Source organism: Manis javanica, chromosome 4, assembly GCF_040802235.1.
Source record: "Manis javanica isolate MJ-LG chromosome 4, MJ_LKY, whole genome shotgun sequence".
Taxonomy (NCBI): Eukaryota; Metazoa; Chordata; class Mammalia; order Pholidota; family Manidae; genus Manis; species Manis javanica.
Window position 1 is genome coordinate 74,810,086 of NC_133159.1, and position 23,259 is coordinate 74,833,344.

The 23,259-nt window shown below is 32.8% G+C and overlaps 1 protein-coding gene across 2 annotated transcripts in view; it reads left to right on the forward strand.

Moving 5' to 3' along the window:
- PKN2 (protein kinase N2) overlaps nucleotides 1-23,259 on the forward strand; it is a 138,331-nt gene that overhangs the window by 487 nt on the left and 114,585 nt on the right. The gene's annotated exons all lie outside the window — the stretch shown is intronic.

Here is a 23,259-nt window from a genome sequence, read left to right on the forward strand (position 1 = left end):
ACTCGGGGGCCGAACCTCTCTCACAGTCGAGCCTTGGCCTGCCCCCGCTCCCAGTGGACTCCGTCTGCCCGAAGGACCCTTGTTTGGCGGGCTGCCCGCTGCGGCAGTGTACTCTCCCTCGGTCCCAGCGGCGGCTAGCTCACCGCCCCCTCCCCGTTCGGTGTCCGAGCCGTCCGCTGACGCCCCGTCACCCCCTCCCTGCGCCCGGCCGGGCCCCGCCCCGTCTTCCCTCGAACTCCGCTCCTTAAACTCCTTTGAATGATTCCCAAGCTGTTTTCTGGTCCCTCCCCTTCCCCTCAGACTCCGCACAAAGAGCGCCCCCATAACTTCCAGCCCCCAGACAAGTTCTGTTTTGTTTTGTTTTTAAACGTGTCTCACCAAGTGCTTGCCTCACTTCACCAGCCGTCTTCAGGTGACTGAATTTCTTTAATTTGAGGGTTGCCTTTTCTTTCCTGTTCTACCAAGTGCTGGTTACATAGTCCCCTTCTCAGCTACTCCCTGCTCAGATCCGGAAACTCAGATGCTGATGCTTTTCAGACTTTCATTTTCCCTCCGGTTTGAAAACCAGAGAAAGAGTTACAGAAGTTGTTTACAAATGAGAAAGCAGTCGACTAAGGGAAATCGTTGGGCACCACATGCCTGCAGAAGATGAGAACAAAATATGTTCCTTAATTAGTTAAGTCCTTGCTGAGTAACATGTATTGTTTTCCATTTCCGACTAAATATATTTGATGATGTGGGCTCAATTTTTTTTTTTAGGTCTTTATGATGTACGGAGGTACCTATTCTACCCTGATGGGTTTCTTTTTCATTAAAGTGTTCCCGAGATGTTTACATTTGGGTTAAAATTTCGTGCTTGAAACTTATTTTTGTTTGTTTTAATGTAGTCATCTTGGGAATTAAGAAGACCCCGGAGATGGGAATTAAGAAAAAATAGCATACTTAACATTTAAAAAAGCCCACTGAATTTAGGCACTCTGAAGGGTTGAATCTTGATGGTGTCGAAATTAAATATTGCAACTGCTTCTAAATGTTTTGCTGTTCAAATGTATTTTTCAGTAAATTTCAGTATAAGCATAGTTGATACTTAGATGTAAGCTTGAAGGTATTGTTGTAATACTTGACATTTCCTGCACAAAAATAGAGATTTCAACAAGGTAGAATAGTGCACTGTTGCAAATTTGGAATCCTTTAGCAGTGCAGGCTGCATGTCGTTGAACATGTTGCTATATAGCATTTACTCCTAGCCTCTTATAAGGAGGTCTTTCAGCATACCATATTTGCTAAATGAGTGGAATTTATCGTTTTGTTAATTTGCGTTAGATTTGTAAACAAAATTTGAGGCACGTTGGAAATACTTTCCATTGCCTAGTCTTGAAATATGAAAAGTACACTTTGGTTCTGAATGGGAAAAAGCCGTGAAAATGACATGAGCATTTTTCTTTAAATGAAGTGGCTTCACAGTTACAAAGAATTTGGAATCCTTATTTGTATTTTATAGAAAGTTGACATAGATATAGAAAGTTGGCCTCGACCTGAGAATATATTTTCATGAGTATGAGAATGTAACGTTTAGGTACTTTTAATAACATCAGTGTGGAAAATAATATGGGAGCAAGTCGAAGAAATATGGTCCTATTTTAAAAATGGGACCAAAATGGGGGAACACCTGAAGTTCAACTTTTAGAAAAAACTAATATGTAATCCCTCCAGAAAAAGAATAAGTGTTTATTGCTACCTTATAGGTTGTCATGTATATACAGGGCATTTTCTTGTGTATTTGATTCCTAGTTCTAGTAAAAGTTACTGCATTTGAACTTTATCATGTTTATTAAAATAATTGAGAATATTATTTACATCAGAACTTAAGATAAATGGTCATAAAATTTATACATCCATGTATTCAAACATTTTATTTCATTGGGTCATGAAACTAGTATACAGTAACCAAATACTTATCAGACCTCTTTGGAGAGCCAAATTTTAAAAAGCTTCTCAGTTGTTTAAATTTATTTAAACTGAAAAGTTGTGTAATTTGAAGTTCTTAAAGCTTCCCTGACATACAGATTTCAAGTATTTAAATAGTAATTTATGTAGCAAGTTTTAAAACTTGCATTTAATAGTTAAAAACTTACTTTGCTGTATCTTGTCTTAGGAATATTTGTCTCACTCTGAAATATACCTGTTACAAGTGACTTTTAATGAAACTGACATTTCTTTAGCAATGTATATTCAACATTTAAAAAGTATTTTTCAAATGACATTGCAAAATTTGAGATACTTTACGACTTGAGTCGGAATTGGCTAATTAGTAATTTGTAGTTGTAGAAAGACAAAGACAGTCTGAAACCATAGCAGTTTTGGTTCGTAGTTACTGTACTGTTTCTATGGAATAATGTTTCTAACTCTTGATAGTAATTTAGGAGGCTTATTATTTGGCAAGGAATCATTAATGAAGCACACAAACTGATGGCTAGAGGCTTCAATGTGTAAGAAGAGTATTTGCTGTGGTAAAAATAAAAATAGGCGTTTAAAAGTACAAGCAGTTGGCATTGCTAATTTTTAATCTCATAACTAATTTGTGTCTTACTCTCTTTATTTTGTATTTAAGTATAATGGGAAACTTACTGAGATACTTTTGTGAGACCAAAAACAAAGTTTATTTCAAGGAAACTGGATTAATGGAAACCGTATAAAGAACCTCAAAATGACATTGTTGGCTATCATAGTAATTTTGTAGAATGCAGACCCAAATATTGAGTAACATGCTTATAAAGTTATCTTGTTGATTATTGGAGATTCATCTTCATCAAAGTGCCTAATAAAGTGTTAAGTTGAAAATCTTAAATTCCATTCTCAGTAGCAGTTAGGTAGAGGTGACTTGCTCATGTGGAAGGTTGAGATAATTAGCCTTAAGTTACAGGGATTCATTTCAAGAACATTTGTTGAGTATATACCAAAGATATATTGGAGGATATAAATATGATGAGGTATAGCTTTCATTGTCTAGAAGAGAGTAACAATAACACATTGGGTTCTTTTTTTGTTGTTGTTTTTTGCTATATGTCAGACATTGTACTTGGTACTTTATTTCATCTTTACAACAGTCCAGTAAGGTGGGTGTTGTTTCCATTTTATAAGTCAGAAAACTAAGTGCAGGAATGTTAAGTAAATTGTTGTCACACTGTAAGTGTGAGTTGAATTCAGCTCTCTTTGTTTCCCACTGCACCATTCTTCAAGCTGCCACAGTACTGTGGACCACAAAATGTTTTGTATTCCAATGTTACAGATGTGTGAACTTTCTACAAATTAGTCAAAAATGTAATTAACCATAGTTAACCTTAGTATAAACATTATATTACTTGTTAGGTTCCTCTATAATAAGGAAAAATGACTTCCACATTTTGTTTGCTGGTCTGTAATTTAGCAGTACTTTATTGTTGGGAATAAGGTATAATATTCTACAGAGACCAACAATGCGACTAACCTTTTTGCAGGTTTTCTCCATTTAACAATTACTTTCCTAATGAAAGTTGTCAGATGTTTACCCTAACCCTTCCAAAAGGTTTTTACATTTCTCTAAAGACTATCCATAAGGTAAACTTCCCTTTATAGTTTTAAGCTCACACGTAACCACATTGATGAGGGGGCTTCATTTGTTACCAGGACGATAAATGTCTTGATGGTTCTAAAAGAAGTTGATTATAATCATTGGCCAAAGAAATTGCTTACTTTTCTTTAGTTTGCATTTCTAATCCTAGTTAATCCCAAAAATATTCCCTTGAAAACTTCAAAAAGGATTTCTATACTAGTTATGTTGTATCTACAAACATCACACTTATTTTTACCCATTATAGGAAATTAGGAGGTAGCATCTAATATTGCAGTAATACTAGAAAGTAGGCAGGATGGGCAACACAGATTTTATAGTTACTTCAAATTATATATGTAATACACATTCAGTGTAGAAAATCTGGAAAATGCAGAAAAGCACAAAAGAAAATGAAAGGCACTCATAGTTTATTAGTCAGATAACTTCACAAACTTTTTCAACTTCTAAGTCTATGGCATTTGAATCCATTAACTCTTTTTCCTCTGTTTTCAAATTGAGATATATTTGGCATACAAGATTGTGTAACTTTGCATATTTTTTCCCTTTACCCCATTTTACTTACTATAATTTTAAAGACAAATGTGGTTCATAGAATTTCAGGATAGAAATAGCTATAGGTTAAATAAAGTTTTTTTAACCACTAGTTCTAGTTAAGTGGATCTAACTAGCTTTATTTTTTTATCTCAGAATATTTTGATTTGGAGTCAGTACTTTGAGATACAGCTCAATGAAAAGTAGGTGGAGAGTACAGTGTGGACTTAGTAATAGACAATGATACATATCAAGTCTTTGAACAATAGATGCAAGTCGATTTTCAGCTTAAATTTGATTATTGCTACTCTTATAGAATGGTATGTACTTTATTTAAGGATGCGTTCAGTAATATGCCAAACATTTATTGACTATCTAAGTAAAAGTCTCTGTGCTCAAACTAATGGTATAAAATGATGGCTCTAAAATGGATGGTGTTTTTCAGTCATCTCTAATTGGTGTAACAGGGATTAGTTCTAGTTTCCCTACAACTCCTCTTATACATGTATGATCAGTATTGAAACCGGGAGAGGTAGGATATCCTCTAAGCATTGCCTATTTACCCCAGGATTTTGCATCTGATTCCTTGGGCCCTCCTCTTTCTGCTTTTCAAATTTGACAGTGGTAGATTTTCAGGTCTTTTATCAAGTTATTCATACATGTGTCTACTTTTAAACAAATGAGAAGGGAGTAGTAGTTAGTAGAGATGAATGGCACTTAAAATAATGTTACTTCCAGAAGCATACATATTTGAATAGAATAGTTAATTCTGCATCATTTTCTGTGAACTGTGTGAGAATGTACTGTATTGAACAGTTGCCAAATGTCCACTTTATTTCAAAAACCAGTTTTACTCTGACTACTGGAGTATGAAAATTATGACATTTAATATGATTAACTTTTGATATACAGCAGAGTTCAAACTTGGCAGGAAAGTTAGAAAGTTAAAGAATAGTTAGAAGCTTTAAAAAGATCTTTAAAATTTATTTTAATGAGAAAAATTTACTAATAAAAAATAACTTCTAGTATCTTAGGAAAGCAGAAATAGAGAACATTTATCTTGATATTATGCTTAATTTCTCTTAATCTCATGAAATCTTATTTTGAAGCTAGTTCTATTGCCATATTCAGCTTTTTATACTATCTCAAAAAAATTAAATTTGTGTAACATGTTCATAAATATCGTCTGTGAAAAATGAAAAACAGGAAAGCCTAGAGTGTATTTGATAATAAATGACTTATATTTGAAGGTAAATGTCAGTGTCACATTGTGATGATGAAATGATGCATAAGCATTACATAATATATACTTTTATTAGGATTTATCTATTTTAGAAACTTGGCACTGGTTGCTTTTTCTAATTGGTTAAAGTTTTTCTGCCCTGGCTCAGAAACACCTTAATTTATTGGAAAGTTGCTGTGACAGAATTTGAAATTTATTTTACATTTTAGGAGACATACCACCCAAACATGTGCTGAATATCATGTATTTTATACTTTAATAGTAGTTCCCTTTCCTATAGTTGCCACCTTAGTGATTCTCTAAGAAGGTGCTTGTTTTACCTATTTTGGAATTTTCATAGAGCAAATTTCATTAAAATTTTGGATTTTTTTCTTTTGTTAAACCTTGGGCATGCATTGAATTAATCATTATCCATCTATATGTCTGTTGTTATAATAAGTACCCATGGAACACTCATTCCTCCTCCCTTCCCCCAAAAAGCTAGGAATTTAACCTATACATGGCTTTTCTCCATTCCATCTCCCCACCTCCATTTTCTTGTCAGTCTAGGTTACCATCATCTTGAATTCTGTGTTCATTCTCTTGCTTTCTTTGTATATAATTTTGTTGGGTATGTAATTTTTAAAAATATGTTTTTTATTTCAGTTGCTTTTATGTAATTCTGTTGAATATAATCTTCCAAACTTGGATTTTTTACCTGTGATGATTTATCCATATTGCATGTTGCTATTGTCCATCATTTTAATTGCTGTATTATATTTCATTGAGTAAACTATTCAGCAACTCTCCCATGTTGAATATTTGGATATTTATCCACTCTCCTTTGTTGGGCATTTAGCTATTTTCTGGTTTTTGTAATTATAAACAGTGCTACTATGGACATTCTGTATATTTTCCCCATTGTCTATATATAGGGCATATACAAAATGTGTATATATTCCCCATTGTGTATATATAAACATATATATTTAAGTTTCTATTAATTATATTCCTGTTGCCTCATGGGGTAATTATAAATGAATGCCCAATTCTGGGAGATGATGTTCAAATCCCAATGTGGTTGTGCCAGTTTATATTCATATCAGCAATAGATAAGAGAAACTATCTTTGGTTATCCATCCTCTCCAACATTTGACAGTCTTTTAATTTTACAAATTAGAAGAGTATAAAATGCTATCTCATTGTGGTCTTAATTTGCATTTTCCTCATCATCACTATTGTAGACATTTACTTTTTTGTTTACTGGGCTTTTTATGTTTCCTTTTCAGTCAAACCCCTGTTCACATCTCTTGCCTATTTTCTGTTTTTTCTTACTGATATAAGTTTTTTATATTCTTTATGCTAATTCTTTGTGTATGTGACGAGTGTCTTCTCTCAGTTTGTAACTTGTTTTTTTCCTTTCTTTTAGGGAGTTTGTGGGAGGGACAGTTTTTAGTATTTTACCTTTTTAGCAAATACTCAAAATCGTTCACATCATTGTGACCAGCAAGCTTACACTTAATATCTATTCTAGATTTGATATAGAAAGTATAAAGTTTATGTAGCATATGGCACATGAAGTCACCAACTATCCAAATGAACAACCACAGAAAGGTGAATAAAATATATCACCTTATGCACGCTAGCCACTCAAATGTTAGTTGACTGAATTATAGAGTGAATTTAGGTGGAAAGTAGTAGTGAAAATTATATATGTAAATAGTTTATCAACTGCTTGTTTTTCTCATTTCATATCCCTTCAGTGCAAACTATTTTTATTAGTTATTAATATTTTTACTAATAATTATTAATATTCTTTCATTTGAGGGGCAACGTATTTACTTAATTATATGAAGTGGTTATTCAATTATATGCATAGCTTGTTAATGTTAAATGCTAAAGTTTGATCAGATTTAATGGATAAAAATAGTAAATACTGTTCTTTTGCAAAATTTATTGATACTTACAAACCTAGAATCCTAAATGCAGTTTTTTTGTCATTGCTGGTGGTATCTTCTAAATGAGAATTTTTTTTTTGCTTTCAGTCAAGTTTGTCAATCTTTTAATGTAATTGCTTTTTGTTAAAGAAATTGTTCCTTACTCCATGTGTAAATGGTAGTCACCTATATATTTTACTAAGAGCTTCAAAGCTTTATTTTTAACATTAAGCCAGTATAGCTTCAACTGGCTTTGAATACTGAGTAAAGGGCCAAGTTACTTCTTAATTTTTAAAATATTTTGAAATGTGTATCAGTCTTACTCAAAACATAAAGTAGAACACTTTTTTAGGCTAGAAGCATTTCTGAATAGCCTTATTTAAAATTTGCAAGTTAGAAGTTAAGGTTACATTATACCAGGTTATGTAATGAACTATACCTGAAGTTATCCTTACCTATATCATTAGTAGTTCACTTTCCCTTATAGTGCCAGTTTGTGGTCTTCTATTTTTGTTGCATCCCCTGGGGCCTTGGGTCAATAAGATCCTTGACCTACCTCTTGTTAATTCTCCATCACATTCTCCAGTTGTGGCTCAACTTTCTGTATTTTCTTAAGTCATCCAATTTATTCCTGCTCCTTTGTTCTGATCAAATCGCTCACCTAGTCACTGACTTTACTAAGTAATACATAGTATTCAACAATGTGAGTGTCCTCAACTTTTCTTTTCTTAAAAATTTCTTGGAATTTCAGCCATTTTGTTTTCTGATCCAATTTTAAGGAAAAATTGTTTGTGCTTGCTAAAGCTATACTTTCCTGAACCTCTACTTTCTTTGGAATATTGTTTCTCTGTTTTGCAGGATGGGGCTTTCAATTCTCCCCTAACTCTGCCTAACGATGAAGTCACTTCTCTCCTTTTTAAAAAAAAATGCTCTTTAATACTGTTACCCCCTCAACTTTTCTCTTTTAATAATTAATCTCCTTTAAGTAATCTTCTTAGTTGTGTTTTATTCTACCTTTATTTTTAACTTACTCAAATATGACTTCTATCCCAATTACTCAGTTTATATTTTCTCTTAAAAGCCTCAGTGACCTCCTGATCCTTGTTTAGAGGCAACTGATACTGCTTCAGTTTCTGAAACTGTTGTTTAAATTAAGGTTTCTGGGCACTGTACAATATTGGTTCATTTTCTTTCATCATAGCTACCTATATTTGCTATTACTGTTTTCTTTTGATAGCTTCTTCCCTAGTTTAAGTGTTCTGCCTGTTCCTAGCCTATTTCACCTCTAATTTATTCTTCAGATTAACCACCAGAATTAATCACCTTGTTTTGTCAGGGTTGCAGATAATAGAAGCCTGTTTAAATTAGCTTAAACAAAAATTGGATTTATTGGAAAGCTTTAGAGACATCTTAACCCAAGGGTAGGATATGTAGCCAGGTCTCATGAGTATTAAACAGGAAACTGGAGGCTTGCTTTCTTCCTAGGGCTACATGTTCTCATCATTAAGTATGTTTATTACTTTATATTTACTCTGATACTGGTTCTCCTTTTATGTGGTCCCCAAATGACACTCCTAACTTCTGAATTTACGGTAACTCTTCAAGTCCAGTGCCCACAGCTAACCGACTCCCATATTCTGTGCCACAATCTTAAGTATTTGGGTGAGGAAGTCTGATAGACCCCATACAGACCATGTCCCCTTGATCCAGTCAACTGTATCAATGGAGGGATGGAGTTCTGAGTACAGTAGATACCAATATGTCTGCAGGGACCCTCCTGTGAATTAGGGATAGGGGCTGTTCTCTGAGGAGAGAGTATAGGTTGAAAGAGCACTTCTCTACTTAAACCCTTTTAATAACTTTCCATTAATTATAGAATAAAATATAATTAGACCTTCCATTATCTGGCCTATATCAGTCTTTTCAAATTTTTCTCCCTATATATGTTATACTCTGTCATATTAAAATTACTTGCAGTTCTTGAAATTGTACCTCTTTATACCTCTATTTTTGCATATGCAGTTTCTAACTTTAAGAATACTAATAATTGATTGAAGAGCTTTTGACAAATGGAACCCTCCTTAAAATTCTACTGAAACATCATTGAATATATGAGTATATTCATATATAATCAAGAAAAATTGTCCTTAAGATACATTTTTGATAAATCAATTTAGTGATTGGTCATGTAGCATTTAGGTCCATTGGCAAATTAGCCTACTTCCCATTTTGCAGCTCCTGTTACTGAATATATCACCCAATATGGCAATTAATTATAGAAGTGTATGACTTTCCCACTTTCAGGACAAAAGCTAGGTCTTACTCATCTTTATGCCCCTAACACCTGGCATACAGCTTATACTTGATAAATGCTTCAGTGAATAAATGACTGATTTCTATGACTGATTTACTACATCTTACTTTTCTATATTTCTGAAGGTTGTCATTCTTTCCCTAGATGCCCATGCTAAAAAATCTGCTGGTTACTTTTATTTGACTACTGTCTCAGACACTTCATTTTATTCTTCTAATTATAGTAGTAACTTTAATTACTACTACTAATTTAGTAGTAACTTTAAAAACCAATATGCAAATCCATAACACCTCCTGCTTTCTGGGTTTCATTCATTACTTTGCCACTGTCCAAGTTTGTGGCTCATTATCATTTGGATGATTTCAGCGTCTTAATGTTTTAACCTCTACTATCTCATTGTTTAATTTAAATTATGTACAACTGCTAGATTCAGAAATTATCTCCAGCATTCAGTGACTGCTTATTGCCTGTGAGATATAGTCCTAATTCCTTAGCACTAAAGGCTGTCATTGTTGTATTGCTAAAATAACCTTAATTTTTAACTCTTTTCATGCAGGCAGCCTACTCAGGCATGCATGCCATGATGAGTTATTTTTCCTCACCTATATATTCTTGCTATGTTCTATCAAGTAGAATCCTTCTTTAAGGCCCAGTTCAGATTCAAATTCTGCTTTTTCATTTTTTGCTCTATTTTCCTTGTCTTGTATATATCTCCTCAAAACTGAGGATATTTGCTATCTGTTGACTTTTATCCTTTGTTGTATTGCACTGTAGTTGTTTATGTTCTACTTCATTTTCTTTCTTTGGTTGAATGCTTAAAGTCTTTGAGTAGAGGACTCTATATATTAATCTTTTCTCCCTTAGTCCAGAGCCAAACAACTTGTATAAGTAGCTACTTATTAATGTTTGTTGAATAAATAACAATCTTATGTCTGAAAATCCCCACATTTTACATTTACTACTTTAAATACTTTTTTCTGCTTTTGTTTTGGTGTTTATGAGGGAGCAGAACTGCATTACATCATTTTTCCCTAGAGAAGGTCACTTGACAAGTACGTAATTGTAAGTTTATTACCTTCAGTCATAATTGAGTTCCCCATTTCATACTGAGAGTTTTCTTCTGGTAGAAGGAGCTCTGTCTAGATACAACTGAAGCAAGTTATAGTAACAATTTTTGTTATTATTAAAAACTAGTTACAACTAATTCATATTGATGTTATTTCACTTAGCCCTTAAGACAGTTCTGCTGAAATAGTGTTATCTTTTCACTTGTACGCAAAAGAGCTAAAGTTCAGGGTAGTTAAATAGCTTCTCTGATTTCACATAATTAGTCTAAACCAAGATGTAAATCCATAACACCTCCTGCTTTCTGGGTTTCTGTTTCTACACATTTATAGACATATAGTCATCTAACTGGTTTCAACAAAGATACCCATATTTCATTTAGTCCTTCCTAAAACCAGTTTCATATCCTATGGCTGACTCCTCTTTCCTCATATTCATGTCTATTCTTCAATCCTTTCTTCCTTATTTGCCATCAAAACTCCAAGATCATCTTTCCCTAAGGAAGAACAGTTCAGATTTGTTCTCTCAAATGGCATAGTCAGATTCCTCAAATATCATAAAAATGGAACTTAATTAAAGGATCAGTCCTTAAAAAGCAGATATACTTGTAAAGAGTAAGATTTATTTCTTGCAATATTGGTAAAAGTTATCTAACCTCCTTTTCCCTTGGGAGCCTTGAAGAGTGGGAGAGAGTCTTCTATTCACTAATGAGCCTATATAGAAGTAACTGTTACAGTGAAGATACTTGACCTTTTCTCTCCTTGATGCATTATCAGTTTGGTTCCTAAAGAAAAAGAAGCCTCGTTGAGTAAAAAAAAAAACATTTTTTAAAGATACTTAAGAATGTTTCGACCACCGGGTCATACTCTTCATAATGATTTTTCATTTAAGATCACTGTTGTATGAGTCTGTATTCTGTGTGTGTTGATGTAAAGTTGCCAATTTATAAGGGGTCAACTGTTCTCTATTTTGAGATTTTTGCCATTTCTGTGCTTCCTCCCTCTCTTGATATCAAAATGTACTTTCTTTTAAGAAATGATGAGAAAATAATTAATAGTAATATTCTAACTGGCAAAATAATAAATCAGTGACCATATATATATGTCAAATTTCTTTCTGGATATTTACTGACCAGTAATTTCAAGGCCTTGTTGAAATCATTGGTCTAATAGATAATTCAGGTTTTGAAATCATACAGACCTAGTTTAAATCCCTTATTTAGCACGTTTTAGCTGTTGACTTTGGGTTATTTAGCTCCATGAGGCAATTGTTCTTATAAAAGGGGATAATTCCTGAGTCAGAGGACTGTTGTAAATATGTTTTTTTTAATGATGTACATAAAGCACCTGCTTTATAGTAGGCAGAAAACTTAGTAACCCTGTCAGGTTTACGTTTCAGAGGATTATTTAATTTTTCTTTAAATACTAACATTTTTTAGTTGACAGGCTGCTGAAGTTGGACATAAGAGACCTAGAGAACTGATCATAGGTCATTAATTATTTTCCTTCTTTTCTTTACTCTTTGCCTCATAGAAGGTATGATAAGGATAGCCAACCAAAAGGTGTGTATACTAGCATGGTTGTTTTTTTAATTTTAACAGTATGCTGATATGTGTGTAAGAATAAGTAAAGAAATCTTAGGTTATATGATGTACTTCTAGGATTGAGCTTTCATTTAAGAACCTTTCGTGTGCTGTTTGTCATGCAAAAATAAGTATGGTAAATAGTGAGCTGTAGAACAATTAAGTGATTTCATGAAGCAGTTTAAATAAATTCAGATCCTTTGTCCTTTCTCAGAGGCTTTTGGAATTTTATAAACTTGAACTAAGATTATATATCTGCAGAATCTAAAATGCACTTTTCAGCACTACAGAAACATTTGTGGTAATATACTTCTATATATTAATAATGTCAACTCTAATAGAATATGCTTAAACTTGGATGTGTAAAATATAGTAACTGTCTGAGTTCGATTATTTGTTAGTATAATTGACTTTCCATCTTATCGCTCTGGAAACCTTACTTTTTGCACTCCAGCATCAGGAGATTGTTCATTTTACTATAAATTTGTGTTTTAGTGCATGTTTTTATTGTGCTAAAACTTCATAAAACTCTGCACAAAATTCTACACTTAGTTTTGATTTTCTCATTGTAAGGATTGTTTTATAACAAATGAAAACCTTAAATATCATTTCTAAGGCAAAATTCTTGCTTTACCAAATCAGTAGCAAATACCTTACTGAATCGCTTAAAAAAAAAATAGACCTTTACCAAATCAGTAGCAAATACTTTACTGAATCTCATTTTTTAAAAAAATGGATCTTTTGTTTTCTTTGGTGGATAATTCTTTAGTATAGTATAGTGGTAATACAGAGGATTTTGTATTGATTTTATAAGAGTGGATAATTCTTTAGTATAGTATAATGGTAATTGTAGAGAAGGAATTTGGTATTGATTATAAGAGTATCTCATACAAAATAGAACCATGTTGAAAAAAATAGAAGCACTGCTAATATCACTTTGTAAAGCATTTTTGAGTTATTAAAGCACCTTCACATGTATTTCACTTGATTCTTAAAATGAGTCTTTGAGTTCAAAATGGGGAGGGGTTATTTTACTCAATTACAGCTGTTCATGTTAACTCACCTAATATGTGCTTTAACCTGAATCCACTTTCTGATTCCTATGCCTCATTTTAAGTACTACACGTAATTCTAGTTTCATTAACTTTTAGGTTTATATTTTTTTCCTTTAATATACCTAAAAAAATGGTTAGCATTTTCAAAGTTATTTTAAAAGTGAATGTGAAAAATGTCTTTTTTCTTCAAGAGAACAGAGTAACAATAAAAGGGAATTTGTAATTTGCCACCTAGTTGTGAGTATTCATGGTAGTATCAAAGTTTTTGTATTACTTTTATAACATAAAAATATTGTAGAGATATTTTACACTCTAGCAGCTGTGGAGTGTAACTTTTGGAGAGTTTATCATGGTTGAAAGTTTATGTAAAATTTAAAAATTATTTAAAATACCCATTACTAATGAAGTTGAATGTTTTCTGTATTTATAAGTTATATATAAAAGAGGCCATGTTGCCCTCAATATAGACTTGCAGAGTGAGTGTTTTGTATGCATGAAGTATTTTAGTGAACTGAAAAAATACTCATGTTTTTATATCTCTTAAAGGAATAATATATTTTTCTCTGATGTAAAATTCAGCCTGCACTTACTTCTGATTTATCACTGTGGGGGTAATGATATTACAGTGACAAACTGCTTTAAATAAAAAACGTTTTTTTAAAGCCTAACAATAAACTTCATTTTGTGAACCCTTTTCCATTTGAACATCTAACAACTTTCCTAAAATATTTTGTTGGAATATGTAACATTCTTAGTGATCATAGCAGTTGGGCTTAAATACATTCAGATAGATTTATGAGGAAAAGGATGATCTCTTTTTTTGACTATCTACACTAATTTCATCTTCCTTTCTGTGCATAAGTTATATCTTACTAAAGGTGGTATTCTCATTCCTACCCTACTTTTTCCTTGCTATGCTCTTTACAACCTTGGAGATATACTTCCTCTTAAGCCCTTCTACTAAAACAGAGTCTTCTCTTTTAAATAAGTTAAAAGTAACTATACAGTTAACAAATAACTTACACATTTTGGGGTTTAGTTTTTCTTATTGCTCAATCTGTAACTTACTGAAGGCCAGCTCTATTGCTAGTGTCTAAAACCAAATCAAAACCAAATAACTAAATGCTAAGTACTCTACTCAGCTTGACTTTACTTTGCCTAGCCTTGTGACTTCAAGAGCTTCAATATCTGTCCAGCTAGATCCTGTAGAAGTAAAATGTTCATCTCTTGGCTATGAGGTAATATAGTATAACTGATTCATTATGGGGAAACTAACTTTTTCTCTGCAAATTTGATGTTTCCCTCTCTGAGAAGCACTTCACTTCCTTTATTGGTGACTTTAGATTTCCAGTTAGCTATTATATCAGTAGTACTTGGGCAAATTGTGACACTTCAAAATTTTTTTTAATTGTGGTTAAATACACATAACATTTACCATCTTAACCATTTTTAAGTGTACAATTCATGACATTAATTCTCCATATTATAACTTAATATCATCCATCTCCAGAATTCTTCATCTTAGCTGAAACTCTGTACACATTAAACACTAACTTCCCATTAAGCCTTTTCCCCAGCTCCTGGCAAATACTGTTCTACTTTCTGAATTTGACATATGAATTTGACAGTAGAAGTGAAGTCATACAGTTTATTCCCTTTTGTGTGTGGCTTACTTCACATATTGTAATGTCTTCAAGGTTCATCATGTACTATGGTGTCAGACTTTCCTTCCTTTTTAAGCCTGAATAATATTCCATTGTATGTATATATATCACATTTTGTTTATTCACTCATCCATTATTGGACACAGAGGTTGCTTCCTGTTATACTTTTCTTTTAAGTATGGTACTCTTGGAGGTTATTGTACCTAGTTATGATTATTTGATATTCTGTAATTATGTTCGGTGCAGTAGTCACATGTAGCAACTAAAATTTAATTAAAATTTAGTTCTTTAGTCAGAGTAGCCACATTTTGCGAATACCATGTGGCTGGTGGCTGCTGTATTGGACAACATTGATATAAAGAATATTTCAGTCATCACAGAAAGTGCTGTTGAGCTGCACTGGATAATGAATGTGAAGGTCTTTTTTTTAATACCTTAAATTTAGAGAAGATAGAAAAGTATTGTGGATTACAGAAATATTTTTATGTTTATCTGAATAAAATTTATTACTTTAGAAAATGTCTGTTTAAAGACATTTTTGCAGTGAATCCAGAGGTTTTTGTTCACTCTGTGCCTGAAAAGTGTTAAAATACTTTGTACTGGATGAATTTTAAATAAAACTGGTTTTTCAAGTGAAATAAATGATATTGTCTTAATAGTTTAGCAGATTAAATATATGTACACAGTCATAAGTATTTGTGTATGTCAGAGATTTATAGAAAAATAGTTTGAAGTTGTATTTTATATCCACCATTCTCTAGGAGCATATATGTTAAATCCCAACAGAAATATTTTGTATTCTGTTCATTTATATGCCAAATTAAAGGGTTGACTATTAGTGTAGCTGGGGAAATCTTTGACTAATTATACAGTGATATTTTGTGTAAAAAGTATTGTGAATTAAAATACACTAAAGTCCCTCTTGAAATGTTTCTTTATGAGAGACATTTCCTTGATTATGTTATAAAAAATAGAACTACCTTCCACCCTACCTTCCAGCACTCCCTTTCCCCCCTCTGCCTCTTGGTTTTTTTAATGTAGATTAAATGACATAAAGCATTTACTTCATGTGCCTGGTATTTAATGGGCACTCAGCAAATATTCTTGCCTAAACCTTCCTTACTCATTGTGAGCATCCAAAGTATGTCTCTTAGATTTTATAGTGAGAGATACTTTTTCAAGTAGTGCTTGTTTTAATTTATGTAAATAATACAGTAATTATTTTCATGTATTACAGTGAAGCCTAAAGGTATGCAAATAGTTTTATAAGTTATTTTAATTACCTTTTATTTTTTTAGAAAAGCAAGGCAGAGGCTTTTATTTAGAGAGAAAGCGAGAGGAATAAGAAGGAAGTGTAGATCTCCTATCTTGCGGTGGTGAGCATTGGGTTCCGTGAAATTGATGAAGTTAGAGGCACACATAGCATGTAAAGAAAGTAAAGGGAGTCCCTGCCTCACACAGAGGCCAGGGTGGCTTGAAAAAGCAGGCTGGAAGTCACAGAAAAAGAGAAAGAGAGACACTCTCCATGGATACCCAGTCGGGCTGTCGGAGTCTGATTCCAGACACACAGACCTTTGAGAACCTGCTGAAGTATAGCCTCAGCCTAGACTCTTCGCATTTGTCCACGGCTTTCCTAAGTCCCTCACATCCAAGGAGACACCTCTGAAACATAATCCTGGCCTCCACTCAGTTGACTTTCCCAGCTCCCAAGAGAGACCGGGGATCCACGGAGGGAAACGCAGGGAAACCTGTTGCTCAAGACTTTGAGATCAGCAGCTAGGTTAGTGCCATTTAAGTGGCTGACGAGCACCCAATTTTGGGTGCCAAAGACAGCTTCTCTCTATAAGGAGAGTGAAAGAAAAAGGCAGGCTCAGCTTTTATTTAGAGAGCGAGAGGACAGACCTCCTGGCTCAGGCCAGGAGGGGACAAGAGAGACCCCATTTATTTTTATACTTTAAAGATTTTTGTATTGAGGTACATGTAATAAAATGCATAAATATTAGTATACAGCTTGATGAATTTTGATATTACACACTCATTTAACCATCACCCAGACCAAGATATCAAACATTTTCACCAAATTTGTTCCCCTTCACCTGTTTCACTTGTTCCCTGCTAACCTCCCCTGTGGTAACCTTCAGTCTGTTCTCTGTGTTTATGGCTGTATTTCAATTTTAGTTTTTTGTTCATTTGCTTTTTAAATTCCAAATATAAGTAAAATCATATGTTATTTGTCTTTGGCTTAATTTACTTAGCTGAATATCCTCTAGGCCATCCATGTTGTAAGTGGTAAGATTTCATTCATTTTTTATGACTGAGTAATTTTTCATTGTATATATGGACCACATCTTTGCTATTGTCTGTCAGTGAACATTTAGGTTGTTTCCACCTTTGGCTATTGTAAAAAAAAGTGCTGTGATAAACATAGGAGTACATATATCTTTTCAAATCAGAAATTTTGTTTTCTTCGGATTAATTCCCAGAAGTGGAATTGCTGGGTCATATGGCATTTCTATTTTTAGTTTTTTTTTTTAAGAAACCTCCACACTGCTTTTCATAGTGGCTGCACCAGTTTACAATCCCACCAGCAGTGTAGGAGGGTTCCTTTTTTTCCACATCCTCACCAGCACTTAACTATTTCTTGTTTTTTGGATAGTAGCCATTCTGACTGGTGTGAGGTGATAATCTCATTGTGGTTTTGATTTTCATTTCCCTAATGATTAGTGATGTAAACGTCTTTCATGTGTACCTGTTGGCCATCTGTATGCCTTCTTCGGAAGTGTCAATTCAGGTCCTCTGCCCATTTTTAAATTGGATAATTTGGTTTTTTTGGTGTTGAGTCGTGTGAGTTCTTTGTATTTTGGATACTGACAGCCCATTATCAGATACATTATTTGTGAATGTATTATCCTATACAGTTGGTTGCCTTTTTGTTTGTTAATGGTTTCCCTTGCTATGTAGCAACTTTTTAGTTTGATGTAGTCCTGCTTGTTTATTTTTCTTTTGTTTCCCTTACCCAGGGAGATGTGTCCAGAAAAAAATTACTAATGCTGATGTTCAAGAGTTTACAGCCTGTGTTTTTTTTTTTTTTTTTGGAGTTTTATGGTTTCAGGTCTTGTATTTAGGTCTTTAATCCATTTTGCTAGTTTTTGTGTAAAGTGTAAGATAGTGACCCAGTTTCATTCTTTTGCATGTAGTTGTCCAGTTTTCCCAGCACCATTTATTGAAGAACTGTCTTTTCCACATTGTATATTCTTGCCTCCTTTGTCATGTTAATTAGTCATTTCCATGTGGGTTTCTCAGCTCTATATTCTGTTTTCTTGTGCCAGTAGCATACTGTTTTGATTACTGTAGCTTTGTGCTATAGTTTGAAATCAAGATATCCCCAGCTTTGTTCTTTCTCAAGATTTCTTTGGCTATTTGTTTTTCTATGTGTGTGTTTCCATACAAATTTTAGGATTAATTATCATTTATGGAGCTTCTATTTTATAGCAGGCATCTGCTGTACATCTCGCCCTTTTTATTTTATTTATCCTACAGCAGTCCTAAAAGGTATTGGCTTATTTTCTTTATTTACATATTTTAAAAACTGAAGCATAGAGAAATAAAATTACTTGCTCCGGGTGCATAGCAAGTTATCCCAACTGGAATTTGAAATTGGCTCTCTCTCACTCCAAGCCAATGCTCTTTTCACTATATTTTATGCTTTAATATTTTAAATAATTATAAGGGGTTATTGTTTAATTTTGTAATAAACATTTTCCTACATCATAGAAGAATATGCTTTGATTACTATAGAGTTCTGGGAACAACCTTGTGTGTGAAAAGCCGAATCTGATACTCTTCAGATCCATAAAATATTGAGATGGGCATGTTTCAGTTTACCCTAATCTCCTTTTACAGATGAGAAAAATTAAGTGATCTGTCTACTATCACTAAGTGAGGAACTGGGACTTAGAACCAAAATATTCTAGCTCTAGTGTAGTGTATGGTTTTTTAAAGAACAACCTTGATTTAATAAAAGGAAAGTATAATCATTTCTACATTAAGGAAAAAGAGATTTAAAAAGAAATTTCCTTTTTTAAAAAATACCTTTATTGAGGTGCAATTGACATACAATAAATTCATGTATTTAAAATACACAATTTGGTAAGTTTTGACATGCCTGTGCACCCATGAAACCATCACTTCAGACAACACAATGAGTACACATCTATCACCTCAAAAGTTTCTTTGTGTCCCTTTGTAATTTCACCCTCTTGCCATTACCCATTTTCCACCAATTCCTAGGTAACCACTTTGTTTTCTGGCACTATAGATTCATTTGCATTTTTTAGAGTTTCACATAAAAATCATACAGATGTACTTTTTTTTTTTTTTTTGTATAGCTTCTTTCACTCCATATAATGATTTTGAGATTCCCTCATACTGTTGCATGTGTCAGTATTTCATTCCTTTTTGTTGCTGACTCATATTCCATTGTATGGATATACCACAATTTATCCATCTACCCATTCATAGATATTTGGGTTGTTGTCAGATTTTGGCTATTGACAAATACAGCTGCTATGAACATTGGTGTGAACATTTTTTAGTGGATTAATGCTTTCATTATTTTTAGGTAAATGCCTAGGAGAGAAATAGTTCATTATAGTATGAAAAGTATCCTGTTATTTTGGTTGCGTCTCCCTGATTATAACAGATGGTTATTAGTATTTTTTCATTTGCTTATTGTTCATTCTGAATTCTTTTTCTGTTAGTTACCTGTTCATATTCTTCTAACCAATACTGAGGAAAAGCAACTCTAATATTTAACTTTTTTCTTTTTTATCCCCGAGAGCTCTACATAATAGTAAAAGTAATCCATGTATAATTCATATTTGAATTACTTGGGTACTTGGGTTCATAATTGTTCTTGTTTCTCTTTTGCAGTATTTTGACTTACTTTGTGTATCTGAAGGAAAACCAGCTTATTGGGCAGTATTAAGTAATATATGAGAACAAAACTGATGGCTGTTTGGTTACATTCAGTGGCATGACTAACTAGTGCTGATTGCCAACTGGGGGCAAATTATTAATTTTTTCCTTGATAGATAATGCCTTATGATACCTTATAGATAGCTCTGCAGTGGTAGCCTACTGGTTATCCTCTAACTATGGTTTTTGTGGTTCAACCTATTTAACTTGTAGTTCTTGTATTAATGTAAATAGAAATAAGGAAACTAGTTATGGGTACTAACTGGTTCTCTGTAGGTTTTTGTTATCTAACCCCACCCATAACGGAATATGTCATTTTAAAAACTTTGTTCCATTTGGTAGTAAAGAAAGCAATAGCTCAGAGTCTTACATAACTGTTTATCTTCCTTTGGGTTCTGCTTATAACAGTGGAAAAGTTCGTTCTTCATTTTGTAGTATGTGACCTGATGTATTATGATGCAGTAACAAGTCATACTTAAATACTTAGCAATTCTGAATTATGATTAAAATACAGTTTTGTTTTATGAAACATTCTCATATCATAGTGCCTCATCAATGGAGAACAAAGTGTATTTTCCAAACAAATTAGTCTTAATCCTTTAAACACATTAAACCTTGATTTTTAAAAAATGTACACCTCAATTTTTAACAGTTGCTTTTAGAAAGTACACTTACGCAGTGTGTGTCACATTTTGCTGCCTCATTTACATAGTATACTTAGATAGTACTGCTTATTCCTGTACCAAGTGGTCTTAATGGTTAGTATAATTCTTTTTGCTTTTTCTTCTTTTTCCTTTAGGTATTAGTTCTCACTCAGCATGTCAAATGTGAGCACCCATTTCTCCACTTTCTATACAAAGCATTATTCTTGGGCCTAGTAGTATAATAATGATCAAATTATTTAATAGTTGCCAATAGTTCTTCTCTCTTGGAACTTAAAATATGGTGGGAAGATAGACATTAAGTAATTATACAAGGATATTAGGAACCCCAGGAGCCCATGCACCACATTTTGAGAACTGCTGAACTAGTATAATGACGGTCAAAAAGAAGCATACAATCCCAAATCATCATTAAAGCAAAAGTTGTTCATAGAATTCAGAGTGGACATAATGTAAACCCTGAGTTAAAATTAGATTCAATCACTATTTTAAGAAAGTTTAAAACATAGTTAAAAGAATTTGCTGTGGATCTTATAGCAAACCACTGACAGAATCATTACTAGAATTTAGGTTTTCTTTTTCATAGTCTTTTTCATAATTTATTCTCTCTCTCTCACCTTTAATATCCCACCTTTGCTTAATCATTCTAGATATTTTTGCTTGTGAAAGTGTTTCTGTGTTGTAAGTATGTGAGAGCCTGAGATTTTGTACATGCTATCTATTAAAATAGAGATATTTTTAATTATATTTTTTATTGAGATGTCATTTTTACCAATAGTAATTTTAGGACTATTAAATGTGAGGTGTAATTGGGCTTAAAAAATTATTTCCATATTAGTGAAATGATTAAATCATAAGTATTGTATATATGCAATGCATTTTAATAAAATGTGAACATTTGAATAAAAACATTTTTTCATTCAAATAAAAAAAACATGTGAATGTTTTCAGAATGCTTATAAGACAATTGTAGATAGAAATGTGATCATTTGTGTTGCTAAGTAGAGAGAACACCACAAATTTCAGACCTATAGGAGTAAAAATGACATTTGTAGAACGTTAATCAAAATTTGAGGAAAGAACTGTATTTTATGTAATTTTTTTCATTGCCGTCTGTAGTGCCAATGTAAACATATTATGTATGATTTAGTTTATAAAATTATTATGCAGTTGCCCCTTGAATAACATGAAAGTTATGGGCACTGACCACCTGTGCAGTCAAAAATCTGTGTACAACTTTTGACTCCCCCCAAATTTAGCAGTTAGTAGCTTGTTGATCAGAAACTTTACTGATAACATAAACTACACATATTTTGTATATGTATTATATACTATATTCTTACAATAATGTAACCTAGAGAAAAATGGGTTTTGGATTGTTGCAAATCTCCAAAAAATTTTCAAATATATTTATTGAAAAAAATCTGCACATAAAATGGATCCACACAGTTTAAACCTATGTTGTTCAAGAGTCATCTGTATACTTAATATTATATATTGAAATATACCTGTATTATATTTCATTTTTTTATTATAGCATTTCAACATGTTTTCAAGAAAATGTACTCTCAGTAATAGAAAAATTTTAAGAGATTGGGGCCATACGAAATTCCATGTGGAAAGCTATCCTACATTAGATGACTTTCTGGGACCTCTGCACCCTTCCGCAACTGCTTTCTCAGTAGTGAAATCCAGGGTTTTTACTGCTAGATAGTTCTCTACTTTTCTTTATTTTTTCTATTATTGTCCTCATTTTGTTATAAAATACTATAGGAATACCAAAAAATGCATAGATAGTAATAAAACAAAGCACTGTGTATTTACCACCCAACTAAAGAAATAAACATTACCAATACAATTGAATGAAGCCTTCTGGATACCTCTCTGGCATTTCTTCCCCTCTCCCTCCCTCCACCCCAAGTACTATACTAAGTCTAGTATTATTTCCACACCAGAAATTATTTATTGATGAAATCTCTAGCTCTGAAACCCTGATGTTAATTAAAAATATTTTTTCCTCTGTCATCAGGAGACATGAAAATGAATATGAAGGATAGTAGGAAAGTTGCACGTGTTTTTATATACCACATTTCTATCATATTGCCAGTATAACACTTTATCATCTTAGTTTTGTAATTAATTTTGTAATCTCTTAACATCTCTTTAAGCCCCCAAATTTCTTATCATCATGATTGAAGTACATATGCTACTGTTATTTTATTTATACCTAGCTATTTAAAAAATATTTAATACTTTAGCATATTGGAGGTTTTTGTGCCATGTTGGATCTGCCCTAAATTAAGCATGACACATAAATATTAATTTCAGTGATGTCTTTTCTTTGTTTTGATAGCTTACTATCCTCTGCCCACTTTTTGCCCGTATTTAGTAATGTTTGCTCTCTTGGTAATTAAGTAATAAATGAGAGGTACTGACAAATACTTTACTAATTTTAAATATTTTTATGTTTTGTGACAATATTTTACTAATTAAAAAAATTTTATAGTCCTTTGAGACAAAAGCTTTGTACTTAATTATTCTGACATACTTGTAGTTTTCATTATTTTACTAGAGTCTTTTGGTTTTCTGAGTCACTTCCCTACCTGTCTGTTTCTGTCTTATTATAACCAAAATTTC